The 18,518-nt window shown below is 42.5% G+C and overlaps 1 protein-coding gene and 1 long non-coding RNA gene across 3 annotated transcripts in view; one reads left to right on the top strand and one right to left on the bottom strand.

Annotated features, from left to right (window-relative positions):
* LOC137058526 (collagen alpha-1(XXV) chain) overlaps positions 1-18,518 on the top strand; it is an 800,473-nt gene that overhangs the window by 751,669 nt on the left and 30,286 nt on the right. The gene's annotated exons all lie outside the window — the stretch shown is intronic.
* LOC137058715 (uncharacterized) overlaps positions 1-18,518 on the bottom strand; it is a 64,847-nt gene that overhangs the window by 16,555 nt on the left and 29,774 nt on the right. The window contains exon 1 of one of the 2 annotated variants that reach the window (XR_010900830.1): positions 4,131-4,992. The exons of the other annotated variant lie outside the window; for it this stretch is intronic. This is a non-coding gene — a long non-coding RNA (uncharacterized lncRNA). Of the gene's footprint in view, positions 1-4,130; positions 4,993-18,518 lie in introns of those variants that run through there. 2 annotated transcript variants of the gene reach the window in all.

Below are 18,518 nucleotides of genomic sequence, written 5' to 3'. Positions count from 1 at the left end.
GGCCACTCCATAACATTAATTTTGTTGGTTTGGAACCAAGACTTTGCCCGTTTACTAGTGTGTTTTGGGTCATTGTCTTGTTGAAACTATCGTTTCAAGGGCATGTCCTCTTCAGCATAGGGCAACATGACCTCTTCAAGTATTTTAACATATGCAAACTGATCCATGATCCCTGGTATGCGATAAATAGGCCCAACACCATAGTAGGAGAAACATGCCCATATCATGATGCTTGCACCTCCATGCTTCACTGTCTTCACTGTGTACTGTGGCTTGAATTCAGAGTTTGGGGGTCGTCTCACAAACTGCCTGTGGCCCTTGGACCCAAAAAGAACAATTTTACTCTCATCAGTCCACAAAATGTTCCTCCATTTCTCTTTAGGCCAGTTGATGTGTTCTTTGGCAAATTGTAACCTCTTCTGCACATGCCTTTTTTTTAACAGAGGGACTTTGCGGGGGATTCTTGAAAATAGATTAGCTTCACACAGACGTCTTCTAACTGTCACAGTACTTACAGGTAACTCCAGACTGTCTTTGATCATCCTGGAGGTGATCATTGGCTGAGCCTTTGCCATTCTGGTTATTCTTCTATCCATTTTGATGGTTGTCTTCCGTTTTCTTCCACGTCTCTCTGGTTTTGCTCTCCATTTTAAGGCATTGGAGATCATTTTAGCTGAACAGCCTATCATTTTTTGCACCTCTTTATAGGTTTTCCCCTCTCTAATCAACTTTTTAATCAAAGTACGCTGTTCTTCTGAACAATGTCTTGAACGACCCATTTTCCTCAGCTTTCAAATGCATGTTCAACAAGTGTTGGCTTCATCCTTAAATAGGGGCCACCTGATTCACACCTGTTTCTTCACAAAATTGATGACCTCAGTGATTGAATGCCACACTGCTATTTTTTTGAACACACCCCTTTCAACTAATTCAACTAATTGCCCAATTGCACAGCCTTAAGAGCGTGCATATCATGAATGCTGGGTCTCATTTGTTTTCTGAGAATCTACTGAACCTACTGGTAACTTGTTTGCCACGTAGCAATAAAAAAATATATGAAAAACCTTGATTATTCTGGTTAGTCACATTGTACTGCTATTATTTTGAACAAGACTGTATGTTCCTACGGACACAGAAAAACTCCTGTCTTAAAAATAGGAGGAAAACCAATCCAGAGCTGATCCAGTAATGCCAACGGATGTTTTCAGTCTATCAATTAAAGTGCAGTGATCCACAGTATCAAACGCTGCACTAAGAACCAATAGAACCAGCACAGAGCATTTACCCCAATCAGCAGCCATCAAAATATAATTTGAAACCCTAAGGAGGGCTGTCTCAGTTTAATGATTTTTACGAAAACCAGACTGAAACTTATCAAAGATATTATGAGAATCCAAAACATTATTTAGCTGGTTCGCAACAACCTTTTCTAAAATTTTAGAAAGAAAAGGCAATTTAGAAATAGGCCTGTAGTTTTCAAATGAAGAAGCATTAAGATTGTTCTTTTTCAGGATAGGGTGAACAACAGCATGCTTAAAACAGCTAGGAACCTGGCCTAGCTGAAGAGAAAGGTTTAAAAGTGAAACCAAACATGGGCCAAGATGATTTATGGATTTTAAAAGTAAAGTAGTAGGTAAAATATCAACCGGGCTTTGAGATGGTCTCATCGCGCCCACTATTTCAATGTTGTTATTCTGGGTGAATAATGAAGTTATTCTGGGTAATAGGGCAGAAAGAGTCCAGTATTGAGGATCTGTGAACTTCAACTATATGATGGTTAGCTGATGGAACCAAGCCTGCCCTGACAGCTCTAACCTTGTCTACAAAATGAAACAAAACGTGATTGCAGTCAACATTTGAAAACACAGGGACAATACATGCAGCAGGAGAAACAGTGTTGTTAATAGTTTCAAATAAAACCTTTGGATTCTTTTCACAGGCAGAAATCACATTAATAAAATAACAGGATCTAGCCTCTTTAATCAATTTGTGTAAGTTCATAAAGAGCTCTTTAAGATACAAGCGGTGAACGTGTAGCTGCGTTGCTTTCCATAAGCGCTCAGTTCTCCGACAGACATGTTTAAGCTGCGAATGGCATCATTCATACGCGGTGATGTACTATTAACAGATGAAGTTTCCCTAATTTTAAAAGGTGCCTCTTTGTCCAACAACGCAGTACAGTGATCATTAAAGGGGGGGGGTGAAATGCTGTTTCATGCATACTGATCTTTTTACACTGTTAAAGACTTGGAATCCCATACTAAACGTGGACAAAGTTTCAAAAGTTAAGGTGGACGTTTGATGGGAGTATTTCTTTGTCAAAAATACTACTTCCGGTTAGTCATAAGTTTCGGCAAGTTTTTTGAGATCATGCGTCCCCTTTGACGTTAATGGGGGCGGAATTTCCTTGTATGGGCCTTACGGACAATTCTACCGGAAGCGCGTGAGAGAGAGCGAGGGAGAGAGCGAAAGTAACAGGCTACGCCCATCAAAGCGCTGGCTTGTAGGATGCTAAACAGGTGATGTGCACATAACAATGTCACCAAAAAAGTGCGTTTTTGGTTGCCAGACCAAGACAGTCCTGCACAGAATCCCCAAAACCCCCGCGTTAAGGCAACAGTGGATGTAATTTGCTTTTCCGGATCAGCAACTGAGTTGCGCAAATGTTTATATCTGTTCGCTGCATTTCGGTGCCGACTGTTTCATAAACAAGGCCCAGCTTGACGCCGGCTTTTCCAATCGCCTAATGCTGAAGGATGGAGCAGTCCCAACGTTAGTACCGCGGGCGGTGAGTGAGACTGCTTCAAATGTCTGTGTCTTTGCCTATGCTCATCAAGTAGCCCAAACATGATCACGTATAGCTAATTGATCAATGGAGCATGCGATGTGTAGTGCGTGTACATTTGTTTAGCTGGCCACTATATGTGTAACTTTATGTTTGTGTATTGTAAAAGCACTCCAAACAACAATACACAAAGAGGGGGGAAATATGTTGAACTAAATAAGCGCGCTTCTTCATTCAAATGCGCTACTATTCCGTGTCTTTCTATGTAAACACTAACTAGCCTGCTGTGCAAAACCAGTCCGCTTACTGTCTACACAAACCACGCGTAAACACACAAACACACGTGCACAACTGCACTTCCCACATGTACACCTTCAAAGACAAAAATACGACGATATAATTCAAGTATAAATATGTAAATAACACAAGCCGCTAAGCATAGTTAATGTATAACTTGTACCACACAGAGACGTCCTGCTCTAGTCGTTTTTGCTGCTGCTCCTGTTCAACTGCAGCCTCTGGGTCTGATTCCGGATCATAGATGTATGGCTGTATCTGATTAAAAGCCATATTTTTATTTTGAATAAAGTTTTTTTCCCGCTGTTAGGGATGAGACAGCTTTACGACGCACTCGACTCAACACACAGCGCGCTGCTGCACACGTCATTATTTAGCTCCGCTCACACGACACGCCCCCACCCGCTCGGCTTTTTTCGGAAAGACTCGGAACAGCGCATCTTTCTTATATAATTATAAAAAAAATAAAGACTTTTCGGAGATATGCAGGATGCAATGCTACTCTGTAGGTACTCAAGATTGACATGACACTGACTGAAACTGAGTGTTTCACCCCCCCTTTAAAAGCCAGTGCACAGGCGTCTACATCACTTGAAATAAGAACCAGGCTTGAGTCGAATGTGGCTGAAAATTTCTCAACAGTATGCTGGTTAATCAAACGTGAACAGGACTCTTGTTTAGCAGTGAGAGGATCCCCATCACACATAAGATCAAAAAAGATGCAGTTGTGATCACTAATAAGTACATCTTCAATACAGACATTATTAATATTTACATCATAAGAAAAGACAAGATCGAGCGTATGTCCCTTGCTGTGCGTAGGGCCAAAGACATGTTGAATGAAGTTAAAAGATTCAGTAATATTTACAAATTTAGAAGCATCTTTGCAAGTATCATCATCCACATGAATATTAAAATCACCAACAATAATCACTTAATCCAGCTTAATAATAGAAGATAGGAAGTCTGAAAAATCAACAAGAAAAGAAGCCGCTGGACCAGGTGGCCGGTAAACTAGAATACAATAAAATGAGTTTGAGTGACCCACCTTAGTCATCTGTAGTTCAAAAGAAGAGTACATGTCAGCGCTTACTGACTGGCAGATAAAATGATTTTTAAAAACCACAGCAAGACCTCCACCCAGACCTGTGAGTCTTGGTGTGCTGATAAAATTACAGTCCATAGGACAGAGTTCATTTAAGTGATAGTATTCCATATTCCGTTGCCAAGTCTCCGTAAGCAACATAAAGTCCATGCTTTTGGAGGTAAATAAATCGCTGAGCAGCAGAGACTTATTTGCAATTGAACGGGCATTTATCAGACCCATCCTGAGCGTTGCAGGAACACTCAAAACAGAGAAATCAGCCCGTGGCAGCAGCCTCAGATGCACCATACACACGCCACGACCTGAGGTAGAGTTTCTCTGGTACACCGGAACGCGAGCCATGGGGACATCAGGGAAGACAGAATGAAGGTCTGTAGTCGCAATCCAAGATCCCCAGTTTAAATCGAATTTTCAGCTGGATCTGTCTCCCTGCCCTTTTTCCTCGCTTTCTCCGCCGTCTATTTGCAGGTCGTATTAGGCCCTCTTCATGCCGCATACAAACAGCAGTTCCAGTCGGACGTGTGAACGGGGCTGCAAACTTTTCGATACCACTCCAGACATACCCGTCACTGCATTCAACCATAGAAGATCGGATTAACAGCAGTGTTTGGCGATCATACACCCATGCAGTAGACACAACTTTTGCTGACAGACTTAGTAGCAATATAGCACAGAAAACAAACAAAATGAATCGGGACGAGCAACCAGCCACAGAGGCAAAGCCAAACACAGGCGCCATCTTGGAACAGGAAGTGACACGTGTATGTCTTCGAAAAAACTTAGCTTAGCTAAGCACTTAGCTTCAAAAGACGAACTAATGGTGTTGGTTCATGGTTAGTTCATGTTAACTAATGCAATAACTAATGAAACATTGTAAAGTGTTAAAAAAAAAACAGTTACACTTTACAATAAGCTTCATTAGTTAATGTATTAACAAACATGAACTAACCATGAGCAGTACATTTGTTACTGTATTTGTTAATCTTTGTTAATAAAAATCCAGCTGTTCATGGGTTGTTCAAGTTAGTTCACATGTTCACAGTGCATTAACTAGTGTTAACAAGATTTTAATAAAGTATTTGAAATATTAAAATTGACATTAACTAAGATAAATAAATGCTTCATAAGTGCAGTTCATTATTAGTTTGTTAACTAATGAACCTTTCTTTAAAGTGTTACCAAAAACAAACCAAAAACTTTTGTTCATTCTTAATGTTATTTCATATTATTACTTTGTTTTATTATTATTACACACTTTACTTTAATAGCCTAGGTTATATAAAGTGGCATTTGTAGAAATTTAAATAAGCCACAGTTTAAAATGGCCTTAAAAAGTATTGTTAATGCTAACTATTGAGTTAATGGCTACATTACTAAAGTGTTCCAGGGATTAATTATGCAGTGCTTCCATGGAGAGGAAATATCAGGCACTTTTCCAGCTAATCCTAAACTAACTTTTCTTCAAAGAATAGAAAAAAAGCCTTCTTTGTTCTCTTTACTCTGAACATTTTAGTAACATTTTAGTGAACAAAAAAAGTAAATGCGCTGGTCTCTACTGTTGCTATAGTAGCCTATCTGACGCAACTTAATGTGCCTCTGATGATAGATAAACCGCACGCTCTTATTTCAGTGTTGGTAATGTTGTAGTTACTTTAGCAGTTTACTTTGTTCAGTTAAATGATATTAAGTCAAATGTCATGTATATAAATCATCAGAACTGTGTGTATGCATTTTAGACACTTACAAATATGTTTGCTCCGTCCATGCAAAAAATGTGCATCCTTGAATAAGCGGGGTTGTATTTCAAATGCTCAGGTATGACCCATTTCTCTAAAACTTAAGTATTTTATTTTATATAATCTAGTATTTTATTTTATATAATCCAGCGCAATCCAGTGAAGGCAGTAAATAGCGTGCGTCTGTGAAGGAGATCAGCTCTGACTGTGGGCGCGCAGATGACGCAGCACAGCGTCTCTATTAATTCATGCATGCTGTAGATATAATCAAATGTTTATTTTAAAGCACTAAATGGTTTTTGAATCGCTATTCATCCAATTCTTAGCATTTTAGATTCAAAATACATGTTTCAAGATCGTTGCATATGATTCGTCAGGATTTGTAATCAATGCATCGAGAAAACGAGTGAATCGTTACAGCCCTAGTGTCTATATATATTATTGCTGAAATGCAGCCTACTTGTTTATTGGTGTTTTCAGATCATCCGCGCGAGAGAGAGCTCGTGCATATGGTTGCCAGATTGGATATGTTTAGGTAAAACACAGGATAATATACATGTTGTTTTCACAGAAAAGCTCTGTTTGAGGTATTTAAATTACGGAAATCTGGCAACCGCAATCACGCAAGCTCTTTCTCGCGCGCGGATGATCTGAAAACACCAAAAAGCAAGTAGGCTGCATTTTATCAATTTCTCCATTTGAGATGTTCTGCTTAAAGTGTCATTCACTCAGTCTGTGTTCTGTCAGGACAGTCAGGACTCATGAGCCACTTCGATAAACAGCTGAACTGCCGTGCTGTGAGCTGTGAACCTTCTGAAATAAGCCAATCAGAGCAGAGCTCAACATTAATATTCATGACTCATGTAATGAGCATTACATCCTAGGGACAATTTATAGGGTTGTAAATGGACCTGTAAAACTGTATCTGGACAATTTTTACCCTTAAATAAGCCACATAACCTCTATGTAGATATCAGAGAACAATTTAACATATTGTTTCAAATCATTCCAGGGCACCTTTAATTATCTGGATGTGCTCCTCCCGGAATCAGTTCATAAAACTTCACTTAAATAACACAAAAAAATATGCACTATTGACTTTAGGCCAGGTTTTTATTGGTCAATGGCATATTCTATTTCTGTTGCCTCAAAATAACAACGCGCCAACAATGTGCCTGAACACAACATGTTTTCAGACAATCATGCCCATGTGCACACAATTGAGCACGAGTGCAGTTGCTATTTAAACAATGTGGTGCAGTATGTAAAAATAACTGTGTCAGGCTGAAACTAGCACAAAAGAGCACTTGCGCCGGGTGTATGATAGGGTCCTCAGTGTTTTAAACAAATTGGTTGAATAAATAGCTTATTCATTAGCACAGTGACTTGCTACCACAAACTTGCAATATTGCTTCATAATCCAATTATTGCTTCACTTGGACAATTTAATATTTCTGTATTACAAATGTATGTTTAAAATATGAATCTGACATAGAACCCAGCAGTACGCCTTGCACTTTACAATGTGAACAGTGTCAAAATAGAAAAATGAAATAGTTGAATAAAGTTTTTTTTTCTTCAGTAAACTTTGTCTATTGTTGTGGCTTACATCAGCTCAAAATTGCCAAATTATTTAAGTTCAAGTAAAGCCAAAAAGTCTACATACGTTTTCCTGTAGCTGTATTTGTTTAAGTATTTGTATGTTATATTTCAGAGTTTCATTACTATAATGGCATTTTGCCATCCCATAATCATAAAAGCCGGAAAAAAATATTTTTTTTTTTTTTTTTGTCAAGTGAATATTATCTATTATTTCTTACTCCATCAAGAAATACAAAGCAAGTCCATTGACAACAGGCTCTTGCTTTTGAAATGGCTCTGCCTTCTGCCTTCTCTTGCATGATTCCTGATTTCACCTGCCTGTTTCATAGACTGAGACTGTGCTGTGTTCAGTCTTTAATGTAATGATGAATGGAATGTGCCAATTGAGACAAAGGAACATGTGACCAAAGCAAAACAACAACAGATAGACAGATATGACATTACTCCCCCTCCTGGTAGCGCTTTCTTGCAGGCATGGAAAGTCCAACTGGGAGGGGGGAGGGGGGCACTCTGAGCACCGGGACCTGACTCTGGGCCACCAGGGTGGAGCCGTGGGTGGCCATGGGGGGTCAGGAGTCTCTATGGGCCATGGCGGTTCAAGAGCACCACCCACACGTCTCCCACCGCCAGGTCTCCCTCAGACTATAAACAAAGCTTGCACGCTTTAGATAACACGTCAGCAGTGCCACTGCGCAGTTCGCGAATACGGATTGAAAATAAACATGGAAGAGAAGACAATGCTTAATAAAGCCATAGTTTTTGTTATTTTTTGGACCAAAATGTATTTTCGATCCATCAAAAAATTCTAACTAACCAACTGATGTCACATATTGACTACTTTGATGATTGTAACGGGTTCGTTTATGGGAAGTAAGGAGGCTGGAACCGGCGAACATTCAACAACTTTTATTAAATAAACAAAATGAAAGTAAACCGCTGGCAGCCCCTCAGGGACGACTGCCTGCACACACATAACAAAACATAAACAAAAACTCCATGTAAAGTCCAGGCCTGGTACTCTCTCGTCCTTGACTGGTGTCGCTCGTCCTTATATGCCTCTGAGCTCCCTCATGAGAGGATTTAAGACCAGTGTGACTCGCAGGTGTCAAAGGTGTCTTTCGCAATCACGTCCCCGGTCTCCCTCACTCCTCCCATATCTCTTGCTCGTTCACCTCACCACAATGATGTTTTTGTAACGCTTTAGATTACGGCCCGGAAAGTACTGCATAATTAAAGCAATTACAGCATAACGTTCGGTAATTATAGTGTAACTATAAAGTAAGTACGTGTAGGTATATGGGAACAATATGTATTATTCGGGGAATAAAGGGGTACTATCAGGAAAAATAACAAATTATTTATACTGTAAGTATTTTTTAATTAAGAGGTAATTATACTGTAAGTATTTTTTAATTAAAGGGTAATTATACTGTAAGTATTTTTTAATTAAGGGGTAATTAACCATGTAGTTATGGGGTAAGCATGAATGTGCGGGCTGTAAATTAAAGTGCCTCTTGTTCCGCTCTTGTTTCATGTAGTTATAGGGTAAGTACAATAAAAACACATACACAATCTGATATCACTCGTTAATATTTATTTGAAAAACAACTTAATTCAAAACAGATTTATAACACTTATTCGTTTAAAAAAAATGTTTTTATAAACGTTTCATTTCAAATGACAACGTCCTGACTGAAAGAGGCATGTTTTGTCCCTTTCTCTTTCTTTTATTTTCTTGTTCCTCTTTTCGTTATTTCCATTGATGGATATGTGCATATGCATGTTTCTGAAACATGTGAGAACTGGCATCTCTTGTATTTTATTCTTGTTTGTTTCTAATTGCTATTATCATATATTATGTTATTGTTTGTATACTGTTGTAAGCATTAAAAAAAAAATAATAATAATGATGACAGCATCAGACATCCACATGACCAGTTTTTAGCGCGCGCACATCACTCTTCAAGTTACGTCAAGTGTGAAATCAACCCACAAACATTCACTCCGATGCTTAAAACTGCTACATTAATGTATCTTTGTGCATTGATTGTCGAATAACGTAGATGGCATTACAATCTGAGAAAGTCGAAAAGGTCAGTAGAATGTGTAATGTTTAACTTTAAAAAAAAAATCATAAACAGTCAAGAAATATTGCTGTATTGACTCAGTATGTTCAGCTGTTTATCGTACCTTGAATCGCATTCAAGTGCAGTACTGCTTGGTTTCTGTGGACAATAAATCCCGCCTCCTTTGATTTGATTGGATATCTCAAACATTTTGACATTGACAAGCGCTTTTACACCACTGAGACTGGTTGGGCAAAATAGAGTTTTTCCCTCAAGTGGGCTGCGCGGGCCATTCACTATGGCCGATGGAAGGATATACACTAGGCTACATAAATGTACTATCATTCATTCTTCATATAAACTTACGTAGCAACGGGCTGGCCCACTTTGCCCCGTTGCTCCCGATGGCCACTCCGCCCCTGAGCTGCAGTGCTCTCAGTGGATAAGCCCTAAACATAATCCACAGGTCCCCAGCCTATTCGCCGCAGTAGCACTTACCATGTTCCCACCAGAGGGAGCTCTAGTTCGGGACATAGGGATGGGTGCTTGACCTTGAGAACCAAGGTAATCAAGACTGAACTGCAACAATGCAATAGTCATGTTCCCACAGTGAGAACATGAGCTATCCGCAAAAGCTGCTTCAGTGTGCTGAACGCCCCAACACGTGATGCAGCGATTTAGACCATCAGCCTGACAGCGCGCTCTCACTATCCCAACCAGCTGATGAATCAGCACAGAGATCTTGTAAGATCGCAGCCACTGAAGTGCCTCCTCTCCAACACTGTAAGAACCTCTTCTCTGCTCCATAGAGTCACACTCTCCAGAGAAATTCAGTTAACACTGCTTAGCTCCGAAATTAAAGAAAGAGGTTCACTTCCTTATTTATACCGCACTGCGGGATAACGTCAATGTTCATTGGCTTGTTTAGTACACACTCGAAGGTGATAGGGCTTACATGCAATATCCCAATTAGTTGGTTCACATTCTGGCGTACGTTGAATGTGACCGACTGAAAGGGAACTGTATCATCTTCATGATTCATGCTTGGACCCCGATAATTGCTGCTTGTGGCTATATTTGCAGCTTGGTTTTTTTTTTCTAGAAAACTGTATCTCTATTTTATAAATATATGTACACACACAGCATGACCATTTCATTGGGTTTGTTTTTGTTATTTAATCCAATCTAGTTTCATTTTTCTTTATTTTCATCAATAGAAAATCTAACGGGTTGAGCTATATGTGCATAATGTTTAATCCATGCATAATGTTTAATTTAGTGACATAACCAAGAAGCAACGAATGTAAGAGGGAACTGATATGATACAGTTTATTTTTCCTGTATGTTTTTTTGAGCTGTTGTGGGGTATTTCCCTGCTTCTCTTTCTCTTCCCTTGTGCCCTGTAAGGCTGCTGTCAATTCTTTTCCCTTCACCTGTAATTGACCGACTCCCATCCCACTTCCTCTTGTCTGGTATTCCCATCTAACTTTTCTTTTTCCTTAAAGCCTCCCTCAGAAGCTTTCCTTCCTGTTTGAATATGTAGTTACAGTACATTTAATTCAGTTATGCATTGAATTATAATGTGAAAGTTTAGTAAATAAGACTAACAAGATTATTATCAGAATATATTGTGTTTTAGTAGTTACTGTAAAGGTGCACAGTTTGTTTTTCTCTTCATTAAATGGCCCTAAATAAATTAATAGTACCTTTGAAAAACGTTTAAATTATTTAGATAAAGGCAGTCTCTTTCACGATGGATGGATGGATGGATGGATGGATGGATGGATGGATGGATGGATGGATGGAGGGAGGGAGGGAGGGAGGGAGGGAGGGAGATAGATAGATAGATAGATAGATAGATAGATAGATAGATAGATAGATAGATAGATAGATAGATAGATAGATAGATAGATAGATAGATAGATAGATAGATAGATAGATAGATAGATAGATAGATAGATAGATAGATAGATTGATTAATTACTTGGAGCAGTTTGCCTTTTAAGATGTATGACATATGAAACAGGACTTAAATAGTAATTAAATAATTAAATAGTAACACTTTATTTTTAGGGTCCAGAATAATGCACTAGTTAAGCATTAATTAATGATTAACTTGTTCACAATTAAGCATTAGTTAAGCACCATCACACACGTCATTATTGATTATTTAACATTAAGTATGCATTAGTTAAACTAGTAATTAATTATTTGCTTGTTCACAATTATGCACTAGTTAAGCATGGACACAATAGTAATTAATGATTAACTTAACATAATAGAAAGGGCATATTAGCCATTATTTACAACTTATTTAATCCATTTATTATTTTTGTGTAGTGATGTAATTATATTTCTGTGCCATTCTGTTAAGTAAACTGAACAATAAGATAGTACACTCTAAAAAATGATCGTGATTTTAACGGTGTAAGGCAGTGGTTTTCAAACTTTTTTTAAAGCGACACTCTTTTATTTTATTTATTTTTTTGTTATCGTGACCCATATATAGGCCTACAACCATTTACATTCAAATAAGTCAAGCCAAGCATAACAATACTTATATACAATGGGCCATTTGACTGTATTCTCCATTAAACTACTAGATGGCACACATATTCAGCTCAGCATATCTGGACACAACTGCTTTTGATCCTTGATGCGTTCGCAACGGAAAGTTGATTCTGCACTAATTTGATAGCTAGGCATATCTATTGGACTCTAATTAACTGGTTAACTGTTAGACAACAAGACTTTTGAAAGAGAGAGAAAAACAGGTAAGTCACGTATAAGTCGCATTTGATTGCATTCATAATAATACCAGTAGGCTAAATAAAGCTAAATATTGTACTACAAACATAGGTTATTTTAGTTCCCCTCACTCCACAACAAATCCTTCAAATTTAACGGTATTCAGTAATAGAAGGTCTATAGGTCTATAAACTATATAAAGTCAAAACGAAATAATTTAATGAGGAACTGAAAGTAACCAGCGTTAGACTCACGCAGCCTCACTCCCTCATTCGAGTCCAAATGTATTTAGATGCTAAACCATTATTTATTATAGGCTTTGGCTACTTAACTCGCGTTCCAATATTGATGGGAAAAAATCATCCTCTTCACATACGCACAAATGTGCTTGAGAATTGCACTCCTGCGGGCAGGGGCGTAGCCATCTTTTCAGAAGTGAGGGGGACAGGAATGTCGCAATAGCATTTTTTTTTTTTTTTTTTTGGGCCAATATAATTTATCGCATCTCTTGCTTTTAATTGGGCAAGATATCTAATACACTGCTGAACAATAACCACTAATTAATATCTATAATAGTATTCTCCTATTTTTTATGCCAATTTTATGATTGGTTTACAAACACTTGTGCATTAAGACTCCATAGATTTTATGCAATGTAAAAATATATATATATTCTGATGTAAACCATGCTGTTCTCTATGTGAAGATATAGTAAAGTGTAATTTATTCCTGTGATCAAAGCTGCTGTCCATTGAACTTTCTATTCATTAAAGAATCCTGAAAAATAACATGTAGGCTATCATGGTTTCCACAATTTTAAGCAGCACAACTGTTTTCAACACAGATAATAATCATAAATGTTTCTTGATTATAAAATCATCATATGAGAATGATTAGTGAAGGATCATGTGACGCTGAAGACTGGAGTAATGATAATAAATTCAGCTTTGATCACAGGAATAAATTACTATATATTCACAAAGGAAAAAAGCTGTTTAAATTTGTAATAATATTTCAAAATATTACTGTTTTAACTATTTTTGATTACCTAAATGCAGCCTTGGTGAGCAGAAGATACTAAACATTAAAAGCTGCATTATTCATATGATAGCCTACTTTATTGTCAATAAATAGCCTACATTGAGATGACTTGAAAAACACTCATAAAGCATATATTGTCGCAATCGTCTGATTGTCATCGTCACGTTTCATAACTCATAACGATTGTTCCCTTTCGAGAGAGGTTCTTTGTATTGCGCATGGGGTAAAACTCCTTTTCTCGTGAATATGAAGCAAAACTTTATTAATAAAGGTAACCATGTAAAGCGCAGTGCAGCTGCACGGCCATAGCCCAGCGCGAGGAGCGCTCTGATTGGCTGAGCCGCGGCAACTATGGTGAGGCGGCTGAGAGGAACGAATCAATGGGGGCTTTTTTAGGAAAAAACGTCGAAAAAGGGTGCTTATATTTGCATACAGGAGGCTATATAAGACCCTGATTCGCCATAGGTGTCAGATTGTTTTCTCCTTCAGCGACACCTTCGCTGACCTCTGGAAGAAGCATTTCCGTCGAACAAGCACCAGCAGAACCTGCAGCTGAGGACGTCGGATTCCCCCGGTCTCCGCCTTACCTGCCAGCTACGCCATCCAGCGCCCATATCCTTTATTCTTTCTTCTAAAAGAGCGCGAGGCGTTGATACAAATGCCTCGCACTTCCTGCGGCTCATGCAGAGGTCCTCACCTCAGCGGCGACCGTGACATTATCTGCGTGACATGCCTTGGATGGGACCACGCGCAGCTCGCGCTTTCCAGGGGGGGCTGCCCCGAGTGCGATGTGATGGCGCTGCAGACCCTTCGGGCTCGCCTCGCCATTTTCGACCAGGTCCCTCCTCCTACCGCTGGGCCGCACCGCAAGAAACGCCGCTACCAGAGGCCGCCAGAGCGACTGAGCGACTGCACGCCGGATGATTCCCCGTGTGCCTCATCCTCGCCGGTCACCTTCACTCAGGAACAACAGCGCCCCTCCCTTGCAGCGGCCTGTTCGGTTTCCTTCGGTGGCCCGCCGCCAGAGGAAGACGAGGACAGCCTCTCTACAGCCGCTTCTGGTAGTGAGTGGTTAGTTTTTGTCTCGGAGCCTTCGACACAGACCGCCACAAGCTACAAAACCAATGTAGACGCGGAACTTATCCGCGTGCTCTCTAGGGTTGTGGAAGACCTCGGACTCGAGTGGTCCCAGCCCGAAGAGCCTGCATGCAGCAGACTGGACGAGTGGTACCTGGAAAGCCGCCGCCTCTCTTCTCCTCAGAAGCCCGCGCCTTTCTTCCCTGAGGTACACGACGAGCTTACTAAGTCTTGGAAGTCTCCCTACTCTGCTCGCGGGAGATCTGCCTTTTCCTCAGCGCTCTCCACTGTCGACGGCGCCAAGGAAAAACGCTACGAGTCTCTTCCCCCCTCGAAGAGGCTGTCGCCGCGCACCTCTGCCCGCCCTTCTCCAGAGGATGGCAGGCCAGGGCGCAGCACCCTTCCAAGCCCTGCCGCACCACCTCTGCTCTCGCCGGCCGAGCATATGCCTCCGCTGGCCAGGCTTCCGCGGCCCTTCACACCATGGCTGTCCTCCAGGTGTTCCAGGCCAGACTTCTCCGCTCTCTGGACAAGTCTGTCCTGGACTCCGAAGTTTTGAAGGACCTTCGTAGCGCAACGGACTTGGCCCTTCGTGCTACTAAGGCCTCCGCGCAAGCCATTGGGAAGAATAGCCTCCGAAGCTGACCTAGCCGCAAGGAGAAAGAGGAGATGGTCAGGTCTCGCCTCGGCCGGACCCCCATCTCTCCCTCCCGGTCTCCCAGTTTCCTGCACCCAAGTGACTGCCGACCTCAATTTCGCAGCCAACGAACCCGTTGTCAAACGCACTCGCCTACACACAAACGCTGTTATCACGGCGACACAAATAAATCACAAAAATAGCTTTTTCTCTTTAGTCAATGTGCCCACTTCTCAGTCTGTACTCCTACACTCATATACCCTCTCGTCCATGCCATAAGTGTCCCGGCGCCCACTCCACAGTGCACGTCGCCACACACAAGCATTACCCCCTCTATGCCCTCTAACACAAAATGGCAGCGCTACCGAGTTCCCTCTAGTAGGCGACCCTTATCCGCGCCAGCTCCAATCACTATCATTTCAGGCTCAAGTCTGGCAGGCCATTCCCGGTGTATCAAATTGGGTTGTGAACATAGTAATAAGGGGTGACTCGCTACAGTTCGCTCGCAGGCCCCAACGCTTTCGCGCTGTGGTCCAGACCTCGGTGAAGAGCAGTGTTGGTCACATGCTTCGCAACGAGATTTCGAAACTGTTAGAGAAGGGTGCGGTGGAGCCGGATCCCTAAGCGAGTCGGGCTTCTACAGCTGATACTTTCTCGTTCCAAAGTAGGACGGAGAGCTCAGGCCAATCCTAGATCTAAGGCATTTGAACAAAGCGCTGATGTCTCGCTCTTTCAAAATGCTGACGGTGAAACAGATCCTCACGCACATTCGCCCCGGGAACTGGTTTTTCACGATAGATCTGAAAGATGCGTACTTTAACGTTCAGATAGCCTCCCACCTTAGGCCATTCTTGAGATTCGCCTTCGAGGGGCGGGCTTATCAGTACACGGTCCTGCCATTCGGGTTATCCCTGGCACCCCGCACGTTTACGAAATGTATGGACGCGGCATTAGCCCCGCTCAGGCTGAAAGGGATGCGTGCACTCAACTACCTCGAAGACTGGCTTGTGATAGCCCAGTCTCAAACACAACTAATAACACACAGATCCTGGCTCCTCAACCACTTAGACTGTCTGGGTCTCGGGATCAATATCGTCCACCACCCAGAAGATATCTTTTCTGGGCACAGTTATGGACTCGAGACTCATGAGCGCGCGGCTTACGTCACAGCGCGCACTTTCTGTTTAGAGCATGGCGGCTTCATTCAAAGCCGGGACTCACGTTCCCCTGAAGCAATTTCAGAGGATGCTGGGCCTTATGGCCTCGGCATCGTCAGTGCTCAGGCTGGGACTGTTACACATGCGCCCCCTCGAGCGTTGGCTACGCGCCCGCGTCCCACCTCATGCATAGAAATGGGGCCGTCTTCCCGTCAGAGTAAACCACAGCTGTATCAGAGCTCTGGCTCCTTGGACGGGGACGGGGTGGTATCGGAAGGGTGTGCTTATGGGCACGGTTACGAATTTGAAAGTGGTCTCGACAGAGCCTCCACTCGAGTTTGGGGTGCCCTTCACGAGGGCAAGCCGATCTAGGGCCTGTGGACGGAACCAGAGAAACGGCTGCACATAAACTGTCTAGAGATGAAAGCGGTCGCCCTATCGCTGATAACTTTCCTCCCACACATAAAGAACCACCACGTCTTGGTCCGTACAGACAACATGTCGGTGGTAGCGTATTTAAATCGCCAGGGCGGTCTGAGATCACATTCTCTTCACCGCATGGCGGAGCATCTCCTTTTATGGGCAGAGCACAACCTGAGCTCCCTGAGGGCGGCTCACGTGCCAGGCATTCTCAATCTGGGTCCGGATATGTTATTTCCAAGGGGAATGGTCTCTTCACCCGCAAACGGTTCTCTTAATTTGGAACACTTTCGGCAGAGCGAAGGTAGACCTCTTCACCTCAGAAGACAACGCTCACTGCCCAATATTTTTCTCCAAACACAGGGACGCCCTGGCACACGCTTGGCCCAGTCTCCCTCTATATGCTTTTCCCCCGATCGCGATGCTGCCGCAAACCATCGAGAAAATCAGGGATAGCCCCGCTTTTGATAGCCCCGCTCTGGAGGAACCGAACGTGGTTCAGCTGTCAGACACAGCCCCATGGTCCATTCCGCTGAGGAAAGACCTCCTCACGCAGGCGAAGGGGGAGATCTGGCATCCCAGTCTCGAGCTATGGGCCCTCCACGTATGGCCCATCAACTGGTACCGGGAAACCTCTCCGACAGAGTTATGAACACTATTTCGGAAGCTAGAGCCCCCACGACTAGGCGGCTCTATACTCTGAAGTGGTCGGTGTTTTCTAACAGGTGTGCTGTGCGAAATATCGATGCACGCTCATACGAAACAGCAGAAGTGTTGGCTTTTCTCCAAGAGCTATTGGACGTGGGTCGTTCCCCCTCCACGCTCAAAGTTTATGTCGCCGCCATAGCAGCTAACCACGCTCAGATTGCGGGACATTCACTAGGGAAAAGTGAGCTCATTGTACGCTTTCTTAAAGGGGCTAGGAGATTGAACCCCCCTCGCCCTCCCTCGGTCCCTATTTGGGACCTCGCGGTGGTTTTAGAGGCCATGAAGGGTCCCCCCTTCGAGCCACTCCAGACCACGACCATTAAGCTCTTATCACTCAAAACCGCGTTTCTGCTGGTGCTGGCCTCGGTTAAGCGAGTGAGTGACCTACACGCACTCTCAGTGAGTCCGTCCTGTCTCGAGTTCGGGCCCAACAACTCCAAGGTTGGTCTCAAACCGTGACATGGTTTTATACCCAAAGTGCTTTCTACCCCGTTTAGAGCACAGGTTATTACACTGCTTCCATTACCCACGTCTCAGGGATAACAGGACGCGAACATAATCTGCCCTGTCAGGGCGTTGAGACTGTATCTGGAGCACTCCGCCCCCTTCAGGCAGTCGGACCTGCTCTTCGTCTGCTTTGGTGGCCGCACTAAAGGTTGTGCTGTCACGAAGCAAAGACTCTCGCACTGGATAGTAGACGCTATCTCGCTGGCATATAAGTCTAAAAACCTGACTTGCCCTATAGGCGTTAAAGCCCACTCCACTAGAGGCATGGCCTCATCTTTGGCTTAGTCGTGTGGCATTTCTTTGGAGGATATCTGTGCGGCGGCAGGCTAGGCCTCTCTGTCCACTTTTATCAGATTCTACAAACTGGAGGTTCCAGCTCTACAAGCAGGGCTTCTCTCCATCTAGGCTCTATCTTGACCCTGGCAACAGATTGCCTTATGCGTTCGGCCTATACACATTAGTCGTTAAGCACCATTCACTCTATCAAAAGATCTGACTATGTCCGATCAGCTGTTCAACTCTTCCAGTTCTTCATTCCGCTTATAAGCCACCTGTGTCGGTCTTTCTAGGGTTTTTTTGACATGTGCTAATGGAATACGGGGTCAGTCAGCACACACGGCGCTTTACATTGT

This window comes from Pseudorasbora parva, chromosome 1 (assembly GCF_024679245.1).
Source record: "Pseudorasbora parva isolate DD20220531a chromosome 1, ASM2467924v1, whole genome shotgun sequence".
NCBI lineage: Eukaryota > Metazoa > Chordata > Actinopteri > Cypriniformes > Gobionidae > Pseudorasbora > Pseudorasbora parva.
The sequence above is the reverse complement of the archived record's forward strand: the minus strand, read 5'-3'. Positions and strand labels throughout refer to the sequence as shown.